Here is a 20,685-nt window from a genome sequence, read left to right as displayed (position 1 = left end):
GGAGACTGAATGGCTGAACAAATGGACTAACTCTAAGATGGACGCTTTTTCTATGAGGTATGGTGATCTTTATGTTTATTTGTTTTATTTATTTGTACTTGTTATACAGGGTAGAGCACTGATCTCCATGGACATTTTTCAGACTCAAACCAGGAGCGGTGTCTGCTTAAGTGACTTGCTGAATGGAAGCTGAAAGAATCAAACCTTGCACCACTGGACCACAGGAAACAGCTCTTTAACAGTGCCTTAATCTTCTAAGCTGAATGCCAGACAGAGCTGATATATGTATAATTTCTGGGGGAGTGGAGGGGGGATTGCCCCCCCCCCAAAAAAAGAAGCTTAAAGTTGAAGAGGAATGTTAGAGATTCACTCCTCCTGCAGTTTTGCTCTTTTTTCAGCATGTTGGCACTAGACATTTAGAGTGCCGACATTTCAATCGGGATCTGTTTAATATATGTCTCCATGTACAGTATGTCCGCAAAGTATGGTGAACTGCAGTGGTGAAGCCCCTAAATAAGGATGGCCTTACCACAGACCTGAGGAACTGAGGAACTATGAATCTATTAGCCTGACTAGTTTGATTTGCAAAGTCATAACTGCAGAATTGACCTCATCAACTTTTAGTTATGTACTTACCATAACTTCGGATGTATGGGATCCATCTCGCCTACATTCATAACTGATGGGTTCACTATATACTAGAACGAAGTCTCTCATTGGCTGGGCTTCCCCTTATCCCAGAATGCACCACGCCTGCTTCCCCAGATCTTGTTTGTTCGCTTTCATACATTCATACAGGTACAGAAAACACATACCAATAACTGTAACCAACTAGAGCCCTTCCAGAGGAGAGCTCAGCAAGAGCAATATTTCCTCCAAATCCAAAAGGTAAGGGGAAGGAGGGTGGGTATGAATGTAGGCGAGATGGATCCCATACATCCAAAGTTATGGTAAGTACATAACTAAAGATGTAATGGGATTCTATCTCGCCTACATTCATAACTGATGGGACAGTGTCCCTAGCACCTAAATCCCGGGTGGCTCATTGGAACACACTCCTGAGAACTGCGGAACCAAATGAAGCTCTGCCTCGGGAAGCCACATCAACCTTGTAATGAGAAATGAAGGTGTGCGGAGAAGACCAAGTAGCAGCCGCACAAATATCATCTATTGAAACTTTGGAGTGAAAAGGTACAGAGGTGGCCATAGCCCTGGTAGAATGAGCTTTAAGTGGGAAAGGTAACTCTCTGCCTGACCGGGAATAAATGAAAGAGATGCAATCCTTAATCCATTTGGCTATGGTGGTTTTGGCAACTGGTAGACCTAACCTATTCTCGACACAAACAGTTGGTTAGATTTTCGTGTCTGACTGGTCCTATCTAAGTAAAAATGCAGTTGCCTGTGAACATCCAACTGGTGGAAGGTATATTCTGCTCTATTAGAAAAATATGGAAAGAAAACGGGAAGCTCCAATGATTGCTGAATGCACAAAGGGGATGCTACCTTAGGCAAAAAGGATGGATTCAATCTGAGGGAAACTCTGTCTTTATGAAAAATCAAATAAGGAGTAGAACAGAGAGCCTGAAGCTCTGAAACCCGCTTAGAAACATGACAGAAATTTTATATCACAAGTGGCTGCCGCTCAAAGGGACGGGCAGTTAAGGAGGCCAGAACCAAATTTAAGTCACAGGATGAGCCATAGGAGGCCTGAGGAGCCAGGCTCCCTTCAGAAAGGACTTGCAAAGTCTTTTAACCATTAAGGATGGCTCTATGGAAACATGAAAATTAGATATAGCCGCCAGTTGAACTTTAATTGTGGAGACTGAAGAGCCTGAATGAAACAATGAAGCTAGAAATTCCAAGACAAGAGGATCAATGGCAAACCTTTTCCATTTGCTGGAATACAGCTTAACGGTGGACGGCTTGTGGGAAGAGGACAAAATGTACATCACTTCTGGAGAAAGAGAGAGAGTTATCTCTAACTAAGGATGGAAGTGGAGTAACCAAGCAGCCAGTCGCAATGACCGAAGGGACGGATGAGAGTGTCCCGACTGATGAGACAACAGGTCCGGCACTGGGTCCAGAATCCAAGGGCCCTGAACCGCATACTTCTGAAGGAATGGGAACCAAACCTGATGGAGCCAATGTGGCTTACTCAAAATCATGTGGCTCCCTACATGAAGAGCCTTCTGAATCACCCTCGGAAGAAGGGGATCGGGGAAGGCATAAAGGAGACTGGGGCCTAGAGCGCCCCTGGGAAACTGCCCTGGGGAGGAGTCAGAGTGAAGAACTCTCTGCACTTCGCATTGTTGGGAACAAGTCGCAACAAGGTAGACCCCATTAAGATCTGCGCAGCCACTCTGTTGTTGAGGGACCACTGTGGGGCAACAGGAGAGTCCTACTGAGCCTGTCTGCAATCACATTGGCTTTCCCGAATCGCGTGGCTACTAAGACGCCAAGTAGCTATGGCCCAGCGCCATACTCTCATGGCCTCTCTGCAAAGGGGTAGGACCTGGTTCCGCCCTGCTTGTTTATGAACTACCGACATGTTGTCGGATAGAATCGCAATAGTACCTTGGGGAGAGTCTGATGAAGTGCTTAAAAACCAGAAGCACCGCCTCATTTCCAGGATATTGATGTGAAGGTTCCTGCAAGTGCCTTGGACAGACCTGTCCAGATAATGACCCCCACCCTATCTGGGAGGCGGGTCACTGTGGCAACAGGGGGCTGAAGGCTAAAGCGCCCCCGTCCAGGTTGGACCGACGCATCCACCAACGGAGGTCCCGACGACAACTGTCCGTAATCAGAACCAGGTGGTTCAGGGAAGTTCTTGAATGCACCATTGAACCAGCCATTGCAGCACCCGCATGTGTAGCCTGGCTAACGGTACTAAGAGGATAGTTGCAGCCATTAACTGAAGAACCTGTCTGGCAGGAACTCGAGATTTGGGTAAGAAATTTAGAATCTGTGATTGTAGAACCTGAATTCTTTCTGATGGCAAAATGCCCTAACCTTTTGTGTCTAACTCTGCGCTATAAAGGTGCACAGATTTTTCCCAATTGAAAGTGATTCCCAGCGAGAGATCCAAAGTTACTGTGGCCATCAGTGCTCGTATCAGTAGATGTTCGGAGGTGGCAATGAGGAGCCAGTAGATAGGGAAACACTTGGAATCCTAGACTTCTCAGGTGAGCTGTCACCACTGCCAGACACTTGTAAAAACCCCTGGGGGTGAGACCAAAGGGCAGTGCACCTAAACTGAAATGACTGGTTCCTAGGCGGGCGTAAATGACTCCTGGACTCTTGACGTATCAAAATGTGATAGTAAGGAGGTCTATGGAGCACATCCAGACATCCTTCTCCAATAACGGAGAATGGACTGAAGGGTGACCATCCGAACTTGCACTTCTTCACAAAAGGTTTAATGAGCTTAGGTCCAAAATGGGCCTTATGTCCCCTGTCTTTTGGCACCAAAAATAATCTTGAGTAAGTTCCTGATCCCATCTGGTGGCGGGACGGGGCCGGTGACCCCTTTGCTTAGCAGCTTTGAAACTTCACGGGCTGCTAGATCCCATTGACTGGGGGATGAGGTAGCCCCGGTTACAATGCGAAGCACCCACTGATCCTTGGTTATAGATTCCCAAGCCTGTGGGTGTTTCAACGCCCCCCGACTGGCTCGGAGAAGCACAGCTGGGCCACATCCTAGGGATGTTGAGGGTAGGAGGAACCACTCTCCAGCCTCTGCCACCTCTAGGGCAGTGTCTTCCTCAATCCCCACCCGCTCCCTCTGGAGGGTGGATCACAGTAGAGAAGAACTTTTGGGATTTTCTGAACCACATTTTCCTCCTCTCTGGGCCGGCAGTCAAGGTCTTGCCCCAAACAAAGAAGACCCATCAAAAAGCCGGTGAAGGAAGACTTAAGGCTTGTCTCCTAAGAGCCACTCCTGTGCCCCTTCAGCTGCATAGGAAATTAGCCTCATGGAAGCTAGTTGACAATAGAAGATAGTCTGGGCTAATGCCTCAGGAAGATTATCCGCAAGAGACTCTCCTAACTCCTTGAGGAGGTCCCTTTGGAGCCTTGTAAAATGACAGAGATAGTTCAGCGCGCAGGGGTAAAGGTTGCTGAAGAAAGGGTACATGCTCCTATAATCCTTATTAGGAGGATGAATGCCCTGCTGAGTGGCAGATGCCACCACCATAGCATCAACTGCAACACCTTAGTGAGGAATTCCTTCTGGGAGGGGCTGAAAGAAACTTATTAGGGTCTGGGCAGGCGTTCCACTGTATCAGGATGTTCCCACACCCCCTCCGAGAGATTAGATCTAATAACTCGGCCAAGGGTGTGGACACCCCAGGAGGAGGGAGGGGGGCCCCAAGGCCTTGAAGACTGACTCCTCAGCTGTAGGGGCTCTGTCTCAAGATCTCAAGGATATCCGAGAAGGAGATGTCATCCGAGGACATTTTTGGGGACCCTGGGACTCATCTTGGGAATCAGGGTTCATCGAAGCAGATTCAGAAGGACCCCGGAAGAAGGGAACCCTCTAAGGGGTATCCTCAGACCCCGGGTCCCACTGTCATGGAAAGAATGTCTCCAGAGGCACCAGTACCCAAAACTTGGGACGGTGAGGTAGAAACCTGCTGAACGGCAGGGGGTCATGGGCCAGCTCACCTCATGGCCTCAAAAGCAGGACCTCCAGACTCTGCAGAGGGCACTTGCTGAGAGACCACGAATGAAGGTTGGAGCAGAGAAACTGAGGGGTCCCTGCTCCAACTGGACGATTCCAAGTTTCTACCAGCACCGCACCGACAACGCTCCAAGGGGCGGGAGGAGGAATCAAATCTGGAGCCGAGATCATTTTAGTAAAACTGGGAACTGGAACAGCCTCTGGATAACCCTATCCAAAACCTAGAGGATTTGGAGGAAATAGACTGGGGTCGAGAAGACTTCTGCCTCCCGATAAACAGGGAGGGGGCCGAAAGTTCAAAGGTTCCATCACTCGGACCCCGACCGAACCGGCCAGGGTGGCGTGGCCAAGGGGCCCGGGGCCGAGGGGAAGAGTCTGAGCTGCACACCTCCAACGGCTCCAAGACCAAAGGAGCCGGCAGTGGGCCTCTCTCGATACACTAACCTGCAGCTCCGACACCAATGGAGCCGAGGAAAGAAGCACCGAGGCAGACCCTTCAGCCATCAGATTGGGGAAGAAGAAGTCGATCCATGTTTCTTAGATGTCGGGTCTGACGGACTGGTCGGAGCTGACGATCTATTCTTGGGTGGTCGTCGGGCGACGGACTGGTCGAGCCGGCGATCTCTTCTTTTAGAAGAGGAGGAGATGAAGCCGCTTCCTCAAATGAAGGCTTAATAAGACCTCTAAGTATCAGCTTGTTTTTTCTTTCCTGAAGGACCCTGGAAGAAAAAGCGTGACAAACACTGCAAGTATCCTGTAGATGTTTAGGCCCTAAACAGTACACGCAGACAGCATGGCTGTCTGTAACAGACATTTTATAATTACATTTAGCACATTTCTTAAATCCTGATTTCTGCTCCTTAGACATTCTGAACACAGAAGAAACAGGTAACAGATAGCTAGAATACACAAAAGTAAATATATGGCTAAAGCCAACAGGTAAAACAGGAAACTATTTCAGTCACACAACAAGAAAATAAGCACACAAGGGCAAAGGCCCTCTAAACGCTAAACGGCCTTGCCCAGTACACTAGAAGAAGAAAAAAATATAAAATTCTAACTTTTACAAAACTGACCACAACGCCACAAAGCTGTTAAAACAGCTGTTTGTTTAAAAGCTGACAGAAACCCTAGCCAAAAAGACCAAAAAGGTCAAGAAAATACACTTAGCTCCAGCCAAGTCGAGACCACGCCCAGCTTGAAAGATCTGGGGAAGCAGGCGTGGTGCATTCTGGGATAAGGAAGCCAATGAGAGACTTCGCTCTAGTATATAGTGGCATCCCATCAGTTATGAATGTAGGCGAGATAGGATCCCATTACATCTATGATATCAAAACCCATATTATGGTGGACCCACACCAATTTGGCTTTGTGAAAGGGAGATTGTTTATATCCCAGTAAAATTTTGTACCATAACACGTCACACAGAAAATAATGCTAATCTTTTGTGTATTACAGCCACAGTGCCACCTTTAGGGTACACTTTCTATACTGCCAGCAGCTGGAAACGTAGCACACATCTGGGATGACAGAACCAAAGCATTTTGATACCTCTTACAGGCATTGTTACATACAAAACCCTTCCATAAATAATACACTGATAGGTCCAGAGCATAAGGGACAGATGTCTAAAAGCATTTTAACTCCTATGTTTAATATGCTGTCACGGAGTACCACAATTCATAGACATGTATCCCATAGTCCCCAGGAGTACACACGCCTCATACTATGTCCCTTAATGCTGCAAAGGATTGTCTAGTATCTTTTAATGTTCCAGGTACTCCTGTGCTTAGGATGTCTCTGTAGCTTGACAGCACGATACCTCATACCAATTTATGCAGCTTAGCTTTTGCAAATCTGTCTTACCAAGTAGCTATGTGCTGCTGCTTTGTAAGACATACTGTACATACCTAGGGTGCCTTAAGTTAGTGTGCTGTCATCTAGACTGACTTTGATTCATACAAAATTTACAATCAGTTCTTATTATAGTGGACCAAGGTTCATTAACATATTATTTTTTTAAGCTTATGGGTAGTTTTACCTACATAAAATGCATCACAATGCTTGCACGATACTAGGTAAACCACACCTACACTGTTACAGTTGGAATATGTATTGGCCTCAATTATTCTACCCCTTGCCTGAATAAAAACAACCATCTTATTCATAATGTAGGGGCATTGAGCACATGCCCCACATTTAAAGGTGCCATCTCTCCTTTTCCTTTTTCACATGCCAGGATTTACTTCCAACAACTCTTTGATATTCTTTCTCTTTTCTTATAAACAAATCTAAGCAGATCTTTGACAATTCTGTCAAGGTCTGAAAGGCTAGCAAATTTATTCCAATTATTACAAATTGTGTCTCTAATGTTATAAGTATCACAATTGTAGTACATGACAAACACTGCCTTGAATTCGCCAAAATCCATATCCCCATTCTCTCTTGAACCATAAACTAATCCATTACCTTCACCCTCATTTTTATCAACTCCTATGATAGGATAAAATTAACCCTTCCTTTCCTTAATAACCTCACCTTTTACATTCTCCAGTAAATAACATGGGTATTTCCTCTCACTGGACATCTCCCCAAGTTCTCAACATTCTTCTAAAAAATCTGAATCATCTGACATCATTGTAGATGCCCTAATAAATTGTCTTTTAATAATACTCCTTTTTTGATGAAACAGGTGGGCACTAGAAAAATATAAATAAGAACTGGAAAAGGTTTCTTTACGATGAATTTTAGATTTAAAACCTTTTCTATCATCCATTTTAAAAACAGTAACATCCAAATAGTCTATCTTACCATTAGAGATATTATATGTGAATTTTAGAAAATCATATTATTAATATATTCTAAAAATTTCATTAATTTAATTTCCAGTTCAGTGCTGGAACGTTTCCTGTTTGGCATCCACTTTTCTTATGTAAAATAATACCAAAGGGCTTTAGCTGACTATGCTTGCAGACGACTGCAAGCTAGTAGCAGTCATTAAATCCCCAAATAACTTAAGCTATCCTGCAGGAAAGTTTGTCTTAAATAAATAATTGGTGTCAAAATCATGTTCTGAAACTAAATGTTAAAAAATGCATTACTGTATCCTTTGGGAAGTCACCCAACCCAGGGAACTACCACACTGACAATACACCCCTAAGAGTTGACCCAGCTGTTTGGGATTTTGGAACTTATATGGGCTGCGACTTAACTTTTGACTAACCTGTTTCCATTATTGCAAGAAAGTCCTTCTATATTGCATAGCCTATTTGTGTATAGATCTAGAAATGTAATTGTTTCCTTTTAATCAGCCCTCATTATGAAAGCTATTGAATATAATGCCCCCTTTGCAATGTATCTGTCCTGACACATGCAACAAATGGATTATCCACGGACATACCTTACTAACAGGATACAAGGTCTAAACAATGTATCCTACATGGACTGACTCAAAGCCCTATCACTATACTTGGTATCTTATAGACTGCTAAGAGGTGACCTGTGTCTGCCATACAAGGCATCCTTCAACCCTATAATGATGTATTTACTGTACATCAGCAAGTGAATGGCTTAAAATAGCTTGCTAGGGCAGCTGGCATAGTACTTACCCAGGAAGCTAGTAAATAAAACCTTAAGAAATGTTTGTAATTTGGTGCTATATGAATGTGATAAGCATCTTTTAAATCTAGGGTCACTAAAACAAATTAAATGGGGAAAGGGAGATAACAGGTCATGAAAGGACGTTTTGAACTTTCAAACTTTTACAAATGGGTTTATAAAGCAGAAATCTAGGACTTTTCTCCATAAGGCTCCGATATTTTGTATCAGAAACATTCCTGCATAAAATCTTTCCCTTTTCTGAGGAGGGACACTTTCTATCACTCCCTAAGTTAACAAATGCTGAATGACAGAAGGAAAAAAAAAACTTTGATCTAGCATACAAGGAGGAATACCCTGTAAAGGAGGAAGAGATTCCGATTATCATCTATATATAAAATAAAAAATACCGGACCAAAAGACACTGAAATATCAGCAAACACATTCCACTAGACCAAAAAGCTTTCAGGTGATACCCGTTCTCAGTGCAAAGACACATCAAATAAAACAACCTGATTTAACAATACAACTCAACAATCACATGACAGCAAACCAACTAAAAAGCAGCACCAATCAACAAAAATAAAATGTTAAAATCAATCAATGACATGCAGACCAACCCCCACACAAAATCAATTGTAAAACATTATTTTTTTTTTAAATTACTATAGAACAACTATCCCAAACACATTTGTCCATGTTTCAAAACAGTCTTCAAGCCAACTGCTGAATCCAAACCAGGGTTGCATCCAGCATGCAGACGAACAATCCACTCACACTCCTGCCTTCAAGCATACCATCAACGTCACCACCCACCATGGCCCCATATGCAACTTCTAACACCCCTAATACAAAATCATGATCAACTCCAGAACCCACCACATGCCTGGCAATGGTGGCTGCACCGACACCTCCACGAGTGTCAGAGTGATGTTCAACAACTCTGTCACCCAACCCTCCAACACTCCCGCCACCTCAAAACCTCATACATTTTTCACATATGGCAGGTTTCCACTGACAGAAACCTGTCATCACCACTGGGGTTAGGTTTGCATGAGGTGGTAAGTTTGCTTGCACCATCGAAACTCTTGCTGCTAAGGATTTTCCTGCCATGAAACAGAGGTGTTGGAGGATTTTTTTCCCCGTCTTGATATGTTGATGACCACAGTATGTTCAGCAACATGCTGGTAGGAGAAGGAGATCACCGTACTGAGATGCAGCACAACTGTGCATTTCACTGTTAGTGTCCCATAGAGCACCCTTTGAGGACCAGATGGTGCTGGTGCTCCAATGGTGCTGGCTTTGTGAACTGCATAAAATCTGGAGAGCTACTGTTAGCACCACTTCTGAGGTCTCTCTTTATTAGCCACCTACCCAATGTTTTTTGAGAATAATTCTTTACGCAGATGGCATGGTTATTTACCGAGGTGTACTCTTCCACATCCCCACTAAAAAACTCTCAAATTTGAGGTGAACAGATTGTCATACTGGCTTCAAAACATTACCTTCCTTTTCAAACTTAACAAGACAAAATTAATGGTCTTAGGAACTAAATATTGTCTTAAACACATTCCTGCAAAATGGTTAATAAAGGAAAGTAGAGACAAAAGTTAGATACCAAAAGCTGTGTTCAGTACCTCTGTATTACGCAGACCACTCTCTCCCATTTGACTATCACATACAGCAAACAAAATCAATAAAACAGCAAACTCTCTTCTAGGAGTGGAAATTCTATTATTTAATGTGGTGATGGCAGTTCAGTTTACATATATGTACATACATGTTAATGAGATGGTAACTGTTGAGTATGCTGCCACTTTGGGTTTAATGGGGAGTTCAATTTACATATATGTACATATATGTTAATGTGATGGTAACTGTCTGTCGAGTATGCTGCCATTTTGTGTGGAATTAAGCTATATCATAAATCTGATATCTGGACTCAAGTGCCATTGTTGATATTGTAGGTTGGTGGTATGACATGACATCAGTCCAGCGGGATAAGTTTTTTGCTTAAAAGAACTGAATTGAAAAACAACTAAACATGTCATTCAGAGCCAGACACCACTCCAAACAAAGAGAAAGCTTTTTTATCAAAAAGATTGTTTTTCCTCAAAATAAAGTATTTTAAACTAATTTTCAATCAAAGAGTTAGAAATCACTGCAAATTAATTGAAAATGACAAAATTCAACCATCCAGAACTGTTTAAGTTTGCAAAGCAATTTGTTTAACATTACGGAGGCAGAAATTCATATACTTTCAAACAGAATCAAAGGCTGACAAGGAAAATGAAGAAAATAAACTTCACACTATACTTTCTAACACCTTTTTTGAATTATCACTTAAGACATAGGCAAACATGCATGTATATAAAAGAAAAGCTATATTAACATGTTTCCAGTTATAAACATACATCAAAAATATTCATTTATTATTAAGTCAACATTACATAAATTGCTCAATTCCTGCTTTCCCTTGACCCTCACTCCTCTGCCAAAACATTATTTTGAATGTATTGTTCCCACAATTTCCATTTTTCTATGTAATTTGTAACTACCCTTTTCTAAAGATCCCACTTCCAGTTCGTTCATCTCTGTTACAATATTCAGTACTTTAAATATAACTGGTTTAGACTTTGACTAATTCCTTTTTTTGGCAGCCATCAGAATTAAAGTTTACAAGGCCTTAGTATGTCTAGGCAATTCAGATCCTGTATCCTAGTTCAAAAAATAATTTCCTAAGTTACAGCCATTTGCTCAACTAATATTTCTGACAAAGTACTTTGTAAGGGATTTTTAAAGTCTGCCAGCTCATTACACTCCCAAAACATATATTCCCAGTTATCTTTCTTCCATATTATATCTTTAACGTTTGCCATCCACCTGAGGAAAAATTCTTTGGAATCTGCTCAGGGTATAAAAATATATATGCAAACACTTCCAAACAAAAATCCTAAATCCTCTAGACTTTAATGCATATTTGGGAGCTATGCATATTTCCTCCCATTGTTTCCTTATGAACTGCTTATCTGGTCTCTCTTCCCAAACTTTTCCAACCTCTTCTAATTGATTCCTATAGTTCATGTGCAGTACATTTTATATACCCTACTAATTATCCATTTTTAACAGCAGCTTCTGTTCTACAGTCAATTAAAACCTCTCTGAGAGCAGGTCTTTCACTTAGGGTTCACCCATCCCGTTCTCTTTGCCTATACTCTAATATCAATCCCTGATAGAGAAGGCACTCTTTAGCCTGCAGCTGATTTGTTTTCTTGGTGTGTTTCCATTCCATTACCTTTCCCTCTCTAGTTATTTGCTGTCAGTACCTTGGCTCCTTTGCTAGTTTTTTCTCCAGTAAATTCCAGTGCCATCTTGTCTATTTTCTGTACCCCTAACTGCAGTCATCCCTATCAGCACAATCTCCCGTTTCCATTCCAGTGTTAGCTTAGTTCTTAAAATACTTTCTGCTACTTTATGAATATAATATCTTGTCTGGCTGTTGTTATTCTCCTTAATGATCTGCATCCAAAATCCCACCCTCTCTGTTTCTTGAACTTCCCTCCTGCATCATCATTATCCATTTTCATTTTGAATTATAACTTCTGCTTGTGTTATGTATATGAGTTTGAACCGTGTAGCTCTAAAATATCCCTTCAAATCAAGTAAGCCCAAATCACCTTGTTCTACTGGAAGGATCAACTTATCTCACTTGACCCCTGCCTCTTCCCCTCCCAGATGAATTCCTTCATCTCTTTATTAATTAATGTCCACACTTTCTCCTCTAGTTGATAAAATATACCTGACATATATATAAAACTAAAGGGACTAAAAATATTTTCACTGTTTGTTATCTTGCTATCTATAAACATAAACAAAAGCTTCCAGTTTTTCATTTTTTGTATTATCTTTTGTTTAGTCTCTTCCCACATAGCCTTAGCTTCCATAACAGAATCCATTTTAATCCATACTCCTAAATACTTCATTTTTATGTCCCCATAAATATGGGTATTGCTGAACCAATTCATGTGTGGGTACATACTTTACAGCTATAGCCTTTGTTTTATCTTCATTAATTTTACACCCTGAAAAGACTTGAAACTGTCTCAAAATGCTCCACAACACTAAGATATACTTTTTCTGTTTTTTATCAGGTACAAAATAATACTGTCTGAAAATAAACCCAACTTTTCTTGATTACCATACAAACTCTATCTTTGAGTTTCTGAGTCCCTTAATGGGAAAGTGGACACCCCTGCCTGGCTCCTATGTTCAGACATAATGTGACAGAGAGGAACATTCCCACTTTAATTTTTGCCTTCAGTCCCTCAAATATCGTCCTAATTAATCTTATTATTGATTCAGGGAATGCAAATGCTTTCATTGACCTACTCATAAAATCTCAGCTTACTGTGTTGAATGCTTTTTCTGCATAAAGACCCAGCAAAAGTGACAATATTTTCCTACACTCTACTTCCCCCGGATCAGCATTGTTCTATTACTGTTGTCAAATGTTTACCTCCCTTCCACAAAACCACACTGATCCATATCTATCAATTTTGGCAACACTCCTACCATTTTATAGTTATTATAGACATAAATACTTTACAATCACAGTTTAAAATTGAAATGGGTCTATATGAAGCTGGGTCTGATGGGTCTTTCCCATATTTATGTATTACAGCCACCACAACTTTCTTCCAGGACAATGGTACCTCACCTCCTTTTAAAATACTGTTAAACAAAACCTTCCAAATATTTATCGCTTTCTTTCTTGCTAGCTTCTAAACTTATACAGAAATACCACCTATTCTGGGAGACTTTCCTGTAGCTTGATTATATGTAACCATTTTTATCTCATCTCTTCCTTTCTTAACTGTTAATTGTTGAGCCTCATCTACCTCTAATCTTGGTGTATTTAAGTCTTCCATAAATATTTCCATATGTGTTCTTTCTTTATTTCCACATTACCTCTGCTTTATACGCATTTTCATAACATTTCTGAAATATTTCTTACACCTCTACAGGATCTCTGATTATTTTTCTTGTTATAGGCTCCCTGTTTGGAAACAACCCTTTCTACTCTCTGTTCCCTAAATAACTGTGCTAAAAGTTTTTGTGTTCTGGAGTTACTATCAAAAACGGTTGTTAAGCAGAAATCTTTCTAAACTCATGCATTTTAATTATCCAGATACTCCCTTATTTTCTACTTAGCACTCTGTAGTTGGTCCTCTTCACGTTCTGTGGGTTTACTCATATTCTGCAACACATTAACCTTTGTCAACCCTTATAAATAATTCCTATTACTTCTTAATTGTAGCTCTTTCTTTTATTTCTATCCTATTTTAAACTCTATTTTCATTTTATCACGCTCACTAATTAGCCCTTCTGAAGAATTTTCTATTTTCTCTAATAACTCCAAATCATTTCTACTACCCATTCCTTAAATTCTTCTCTTTATAACAGACAGGTGGGGAAGCGCCAGTGTCTCATTTTTGCTTTATTACCCTGAATTTTTACCTTAGTTTTTATTGGTACATGATTTGAAACTGTTATCGGATGTGTGTTGAAGCTTTCAGTTAGTTCCTGTTAAATATAACTTCTGTCCAGTCTAGCTCAGTTATTGTACCTTGGGGAATAATATGTACATTTTCTCAGAGATCCTACTACCGAATTCATGTCTTCCATACCTAATAGTTTCATAAATGTCTTCAGAAGTCTACCTTCCTTTGTTATATTTTCCCTTCTAGGTCATCCTGATACATCTTCACTGTTACAAACCAAGTTCCAGTCCTCACCCATAAGTAATATTCCCTGCTGAAAGCTGATTATTTCTCCCAAAAAATTCTTAAGCTCAATAACAGTAGTTTTAGGTGGAATACAAATACATGCCAGCATAATTTTTCTGCCTTGCCAGTAGCCCCTTACTACTAAAAATATATCATTATTACCTTCTATCACTATTACGTCTCCTCTAGCAACTACTGTAAGTACTCCCCTTTTCCTTTTCACTAGATATTCTGCTGAATATCTATCCTGAAATCCTTTCTTTATCAAATTCACATGCTCACTTTTTCCAAATGTGTCTCCGGTAGCACTTGCTCTCTTTAAATAAAACTAAATTATACACTGTTCTTGTAAATGCATGTATTTAGGTATCAAGAAAGCTACTCTTATTCACTTCCAATAATTTCAAACTTTAGTTTTACTCAGCCGGTTGCCCTTGTACCTTTTAATTTTATGTTTCCTTCATCAAATATACCCAGAATTGTCATGATTTATTGCCTTCACCTGTAGTAAGCTTGTCTTCATAGAAACATAAAAACAGAATGTACAGCTGCCACTAACTACAACTACAAACTTCTCAACTCACACTGAACATTTACTTGCTAAAGGAAAACTTTTCATTACATTCACAATGTTCTCTTAATTTTAAAGCCTTACACACAAAAAAAAATGTTCTTAGAGTAAGCCAAGGGCAGGAATCCAGACATTCACCTACACAAAGGTATGAGAAAACAGCTCAACTCTACATATATTTTAATCATTGCACTTTTACACCCCACCAGCCGAAGATTACAGCGTACTAAACATGTTTTTGTCAAGCCTTCTCTTTTTTATATTGTGATGCCTACATTTCTTAAAACTAAAAAAGTACTTGCTTACTTTAGTATCTTTCTTACATAGAACAATAACTGAAAATGCTTTACTAATAAACAATTTATGTCATGAAATGTTTTATACAAATATTTAAGAACAATTGTTCTACTTACAGTTACTTTTTTCCCTTATAGCTTATAAACATTAATGATGTCAAGTGGAGTATTTGTTTTTCAGTTCCCCCACAAGTTTAACAAAGTCCATAAAAGTCCAGTCTTTCTCAGTCACTTTTCCTTGTAAAGCCATATTTCTCAAATGTGACTAAGGCTTTATAGTCTCACATTTATTTACTAATTTCAGTGCTGCTGGTCTTCTTCCTTTTCAGCCCCATCTCCAGATCCCAGACTCCAGTTCAAGTCCTAGGTATTCCTTAATCTTCTACTCAATTTCTGTGCTTTTTTTCTGTCTCACAAGCATTTTTCTTTGGAACATTGTTAAAGGTTTCATCGGCAAAGTCTCTCTATGAACTTTACTATTAGAAGAATGAAAAACGGAGTCCCCTTCTGTTTGATGAATCACTTTTAGTTGGACAAACATTTGTATTTCCCCCTTAGCCTGTTCTGCAAAAAATTGACTGATCCTCCAGAAAAAAAAATATTCTGAAGACAACTGGCTGCTGCAACCTGAATCTCACACCTGTCTCTCAACAATCCCTGACTTCTGGGATACGTTTGCTTCTGTTTTGCCTGTTGTACAATGAATAATCATTTTCTACAAACAGTCTTCTGTTTTCAATATTTAATACTTTGCCCTTGTGCCGCAGTTTTGTCAGAACCAGCTCTTTCTGCTGATAGGATTATATTTTGCGGGTCTACTTTGATTCACTGAAAACTCATTGCACTGAATTTCAAAACACTCACACCAAATCGCTGAAAGTTCAAATCACTGAAAACTCATTTCACTGAATCACATTTCAATGAATGTAATTACTGTTGGACAAATAAAATGCATATGCCCTTTTCCCCACTGTAGTGTAATTCTGGAGTTAGTATATATATATATATATATATATATATATATATATATATATATATATATATATAGTTGGGGGGTGAGGTGTGTAGCCCCCCAACTACTTTTGGTTTTATATTGTTAGCTGTCAGTGAAATGAGATTCATAAATATAAAAGCTAAGTAGGTGGGGGCTGTGCCCCCCACACCCCCCAACTATATATACTAACTCCAGGATCATACTACAGTGGAGAAAAGGGCATATACATTTTATTTGCTCACAGTACTTACATTCATTGAAGTGTGATTCAGTGAAATGAGTTTTCAGTGATTTGAGCTTTCAGTTATTTTTTGAGGGTGAATTGAAATTCAGTGAAATGAGTTTTCAGTGAATCAAAGTAGTCCCATCTTTACTAATACAGGTCTTGGCTGCTTTCTCATGGCCAGGTTTGGAGCAGACATATGATGTGCCCTTTCAATTAATAAATCCTACTGTGGAATACCAGTCTGGTTGCTTGTATGTACTTTTATAAAACTGATACAGCCTGCTTCTGGTTTCTGTGGTACAGCAGAAAATCTTAGGTTTTCTCTGTGTGCTTTATCGTCTAACTCTACCATTTTTTGAAACAGCTTTTCTTGAGCATTCATATTTTCAGCCAGCCTTTTCTTCATTTCGACCTCTGATTTTTGCAGTTTTTTCAGCTCATTTGAATAGACATTTAAAGCTTCTTCCATTTTACCAGTCTTTTCATTTGCTCTGAGTACATTTGATTTTTTATCCTCTAGATTACTGGAAGACATCTCTTGCATCAAAGCTGGAGCTTGAAATGCTTTTTGCTGAACAGCTGCAAGATTCTTCACAGTTCATGTTTTCTCTTCACCTTTTCTGGTATATTTTATTTCAGGCTCTCTAAGTAAGTTTGTCCTTTGCTGGCATCCAGGAACTGCACTTACTAGCCAGTAACTTAATTTTACTAAAACTGGCAAATTTACTAGTCCTTATCTCTCAGTTTCTTTTTTTTTTTCACACTGGGAAAACTAAAACTAAGTTATCAGTGTATAGCCACCTTGGAAATCCCCTCAGCTTCACGCTTTATGTCATAAAGAAAGAAGTGGAAGTCTTTCACAGTTCATTTTTGTTTACTGAGGGCCAGAGTGTTACAATTTACACACAAGTTAATAATAAATACGTTCAGTGATCATTTTGTGCCAAAAATGTTTTTCATGAAAGGGCATGCTGTCACAGATGTGTTCAAACTAAGGTACAGTCAGTGGAAGCATTTGTCCCCTTCTTATATCAAATGAGTATTGCTGGTATATAAAAGATGGACTCTCTCTTTCTCTCTCTCTGTATATATATATATATATATATATATATATAGAGAGAGAGAGAGAGAGAGAGAAATCAGTGATTGGGTTGGCTGATACAATGATCTCAAAAATTTACAGCTGGACACGAATTTAACTTTGGAAAATTCCATTCATTTTGCTAGAGAGGCTGAACTAGTAAAGATACAAAACAGTAATACAGAAAATGTGTGTGAGGCAAAATGCAAAGATAATGGAAAATTCAATAAAAAGTTGCAAACTAGTCAAAGTAAGCCTGTTTATGACAAGTAGTTGACAAGTAGTGCAAGTTTTGCAAATGCACACAATATAGTTGTTGACCTACTGTGTCTCAACAGTGTGCTACATATGGCAGAAGGTGCAAGAAATGTAACAGGATGGGATATTTTGCTGTTCTTCGTAAAACTAATTTAGCAAAATAAATAGCCACTAAGAATAGAAAATGAGGAAAGTGTTCAGAAAACATTTTTCCTAGGTAATGTGACTGCTGTGCCAAACACTGAATCTGACTGATAAGTCAAACCTCAAATATGGGGAATCCCAATAAGCTTTAATATAGATACAGGGGCTGATGTTAATGCCGTATCATGTGGCAGTAACATCAGCATCTCAGTATGTCTGCAGATGTATGAAGTAGATTCGGACATTTATAGCCCTGCAGGCAAACTCAAGTGCATAGAAGGAGTCCTAGAAATGATTGAATGCAAGAGACACAAGTATGAATTTTGTGTTTATGTGCAAGAAGATCCATATGTGAATAATCTACTTAGCAGAACTGTGGCATTTAAGCTGGGACTGGTTGTCAGAGTATAAGAAATTAATGTGGTTACATATACAGAATTTGATATACAGTGAACCAGTAAAGAAGCCAGATGCTGCCCCATATACCTTGATCACATTTATAAGGGGTATCATTTCCAATAATCTCTAAAGTAGGGTAGACCTCAAATAGATACTAAAATTTGGTGTGACTGAATGTGTAGCTGAACCTACTGAATCATGTGCATTAATGGTACCAGTTAGAAAAAAAGAATGACAATATGAAAATGCATTGATTTTAAAATTCTTTTTTTTTTTTTTTTTTCATAGAAGGTTCAAGGCAATTTAGTCTCACAGCCATCAATGCCTTATAGGATCATAGGAAGTTACTAGGCTATTGGCCCTGAAGCCCTTATAAGCCTAGCAAAGAGTTTAGCCCATGCATAGACAAATCAGCACCCGATGCCCATGTCCAGCAGGGACATGGGTGGAATCCCAGGGATGTATTTTCTATTTCCTATCCAGTTATCCAGGTTGCGCTTAAAAAGGGGTAAAGAGGTACTCTGCTGGATGTGGAGAGGGAGTCTATTCCATAGATGGAGGAGTCTCTGGGACACAAATCTGTCCTGCCAGCAAGTCCTATTGATGTCACAGACCAGGTTGACACCGCGTGTGCAGGTTACTCAGGTGGAGCTTGACTTGTGGATATGCAGCAGTCCCAGCAATGCGGGGTCCATCACCTTGTATGCCAGACAGAGGTCACCTCTGAGGAGTCTGTATGAAACAGAGTAGAGGGATAGGGCTTTTTGCCTATCTGTGCATGGCAGATTTTTGAGGCCCTGGATTCTCCTGGTGAGGAACCTTTGTGGTCTCTCCAGCTGCTGCATGTGCTTTGTGAAGTACATGCCAAATGGGGAGTTGTACTCAGTAATGGGCCTTATAAGGGAAGACTGGAAGCAGCATGGTGGTCAAGCGTCAGGCTAAGTTTGCTAAATCTACGCATTTGTATATGTTGTGTCCTTGACTGATTCCATACTGGTGCCAGTAGATGGTGACTTCAAGCGTGACGGCTTTATGGTCGGATGATACTGGTGTGGCAATTAGTTCTAGTTCTTTATGTTTGGTTTGGGTAAAAGTCACCCAGGGATCAGTAAAAGAGTGTTCTGATTTGATAAGAGAAGAGTCTAAATAGGCAGTTTGGGTCAAATTTGAGGGCCGGTAGCTAGCTATGATTTGTATAGCGGTCTTTTCAGTGGTTAACTGCACCAGGAGTGTATCCTGTATGTCATACTGTTTGACCAGCCTGGAGGTGTGTATGTCTTTAATATATATTGAAACTCCACCTCCTTTGGCTTTACTACCCACAGTTTGGGGTCTGAATGTATGATAGGATGAGTAACCAGGTATGGCTGGGATGCTCTCCGCTGCTTTGAACCAGGTTTCTGTGACTGCACTGATGTCAGCATTTTCCAGGGTTAAGAATGCTTGCAATGAGTGCAGTTTCATGTTTAGACTCCTAGCATTTAGCAGCATGACCTTTAATTTAGGTTTTGTTGAAATTTTTATGTTGGTGGTTTTAACCTCATCACTTTTTCTAAAAAAGGCACTGCAGGGGAGGCAAGTGTCTTTGCCACTTTGCCATAAACCTGAAGCAGAAGTGAGGCAGATGCAGGCCATCTCTGGCAAAGCATTGTGGTCTGTCGATCATATCTTCTCAGGCAATCACGTACTGGATCCCCTGGAATGACACCAGAAACTATGCCAGTTGTTAAAGTCAATCATTTTCTGTTTGTATTGAGGCATCATTCTGGGTGACGGTAGAATGCTGCTTAAAGCTAGGGACATACCTGCCTGGGACACATATTCAGCAAATTCAATAATTTCTCTCTTCATATAGTCAAGAGAGGTACGTTTCAAGTCATTCACACCAACATGGACTATGACAGAGTCATAACAGTACCTGTTGTTGACAGACTTGAGTGTGTGTGTGTAATATGGCGGATTCTGGACCCTGACAGACAAATAACTGTGACTTTCTCCTTATCCAGCCCAGTGAGAGGCACATCTGTGTGTCTCACATTGGAGTTACCTATGACTAATATGTTGGGTTTATGGTTAAGCCTTACTGGTTGTGAGACAGAGGTGTGTGAATTATGCATGGCATGTGGTGTAGAGGGCTGTGGAGATCATGTGTGTTTTTGCCTCGGCGGTTTCCTTTGTTTGGGTATGTTTTTGTTGAGGACCTCCACATATGTGGGTGTGTGTTGTGTAGGTGTGGGTGGTGTTTGAGGTGTAGTAATTGTGTTGACAAACTTCTCAGTGCCAGACATACTGGCTTGTGAGGGAGGGAGCTTGGACTCTAGGTTCCTAATGTAATTGCATCTCTCGCAAATTGTGTTCCTAGGTGGTAGTAGTAGGTGGCTGCCTGTGTACATAATGCAGCTGCTACATTGACTCAGGATGCACATATCAACCAGACTTGCAGGAGAAACTGTAGGAAATTGTCCATCCATATTTTTCAGAATATGAGAGAGAAGGCCAGTGAGAGCTAAGGGGAAACATAAATACAGTAAAAGAAGCTGAATAAAGTGTTTTTTTTTTGTAGTAAAGTGAAAAAGGAGAGAGGAGGAAGAGAAGGAAATTCAAGGTTAAGGAACTAAGGAGTTTGATCTTCCCATATGATCTCTGTATTAG

General features: G+C 40.3%; 1 protein-coding gene across 1 annotated transcript in view; it reads right to left on the bottom strand.

The window, feature by feature from the left end:
- The window catches only part of LGI3 (leucine rich repeat LGI family member 3), a 480,821-nt gene that overhangs the window by 30,396 nt on the left and 429,740 nt on the right, over positions 1 to 20,685 (bottom strand). The window lies entirely within an intron of this gene.

This window comes from Protopterus annectens, chromosome 9.part0, assembly GCF_019279795.1.
Source record: "Protopterus annectens isolate FY-2018-M chromosome 9.part0, PAN1.0, whole genome shotgun sequence".
In the NCBI taxonomy this organism is placed as follows: domain Eukaryota; kingdom Metazoa; phylum Chordata; order Ceratodontiformes; family Protopteridae; genus Protopterus; species Protopterus annectens.
The sequence above is the reverse complement of the archived record's forward strand: the minus strand, read 5'-3'. Positions and strand labels throughout refer to the sequence as shown.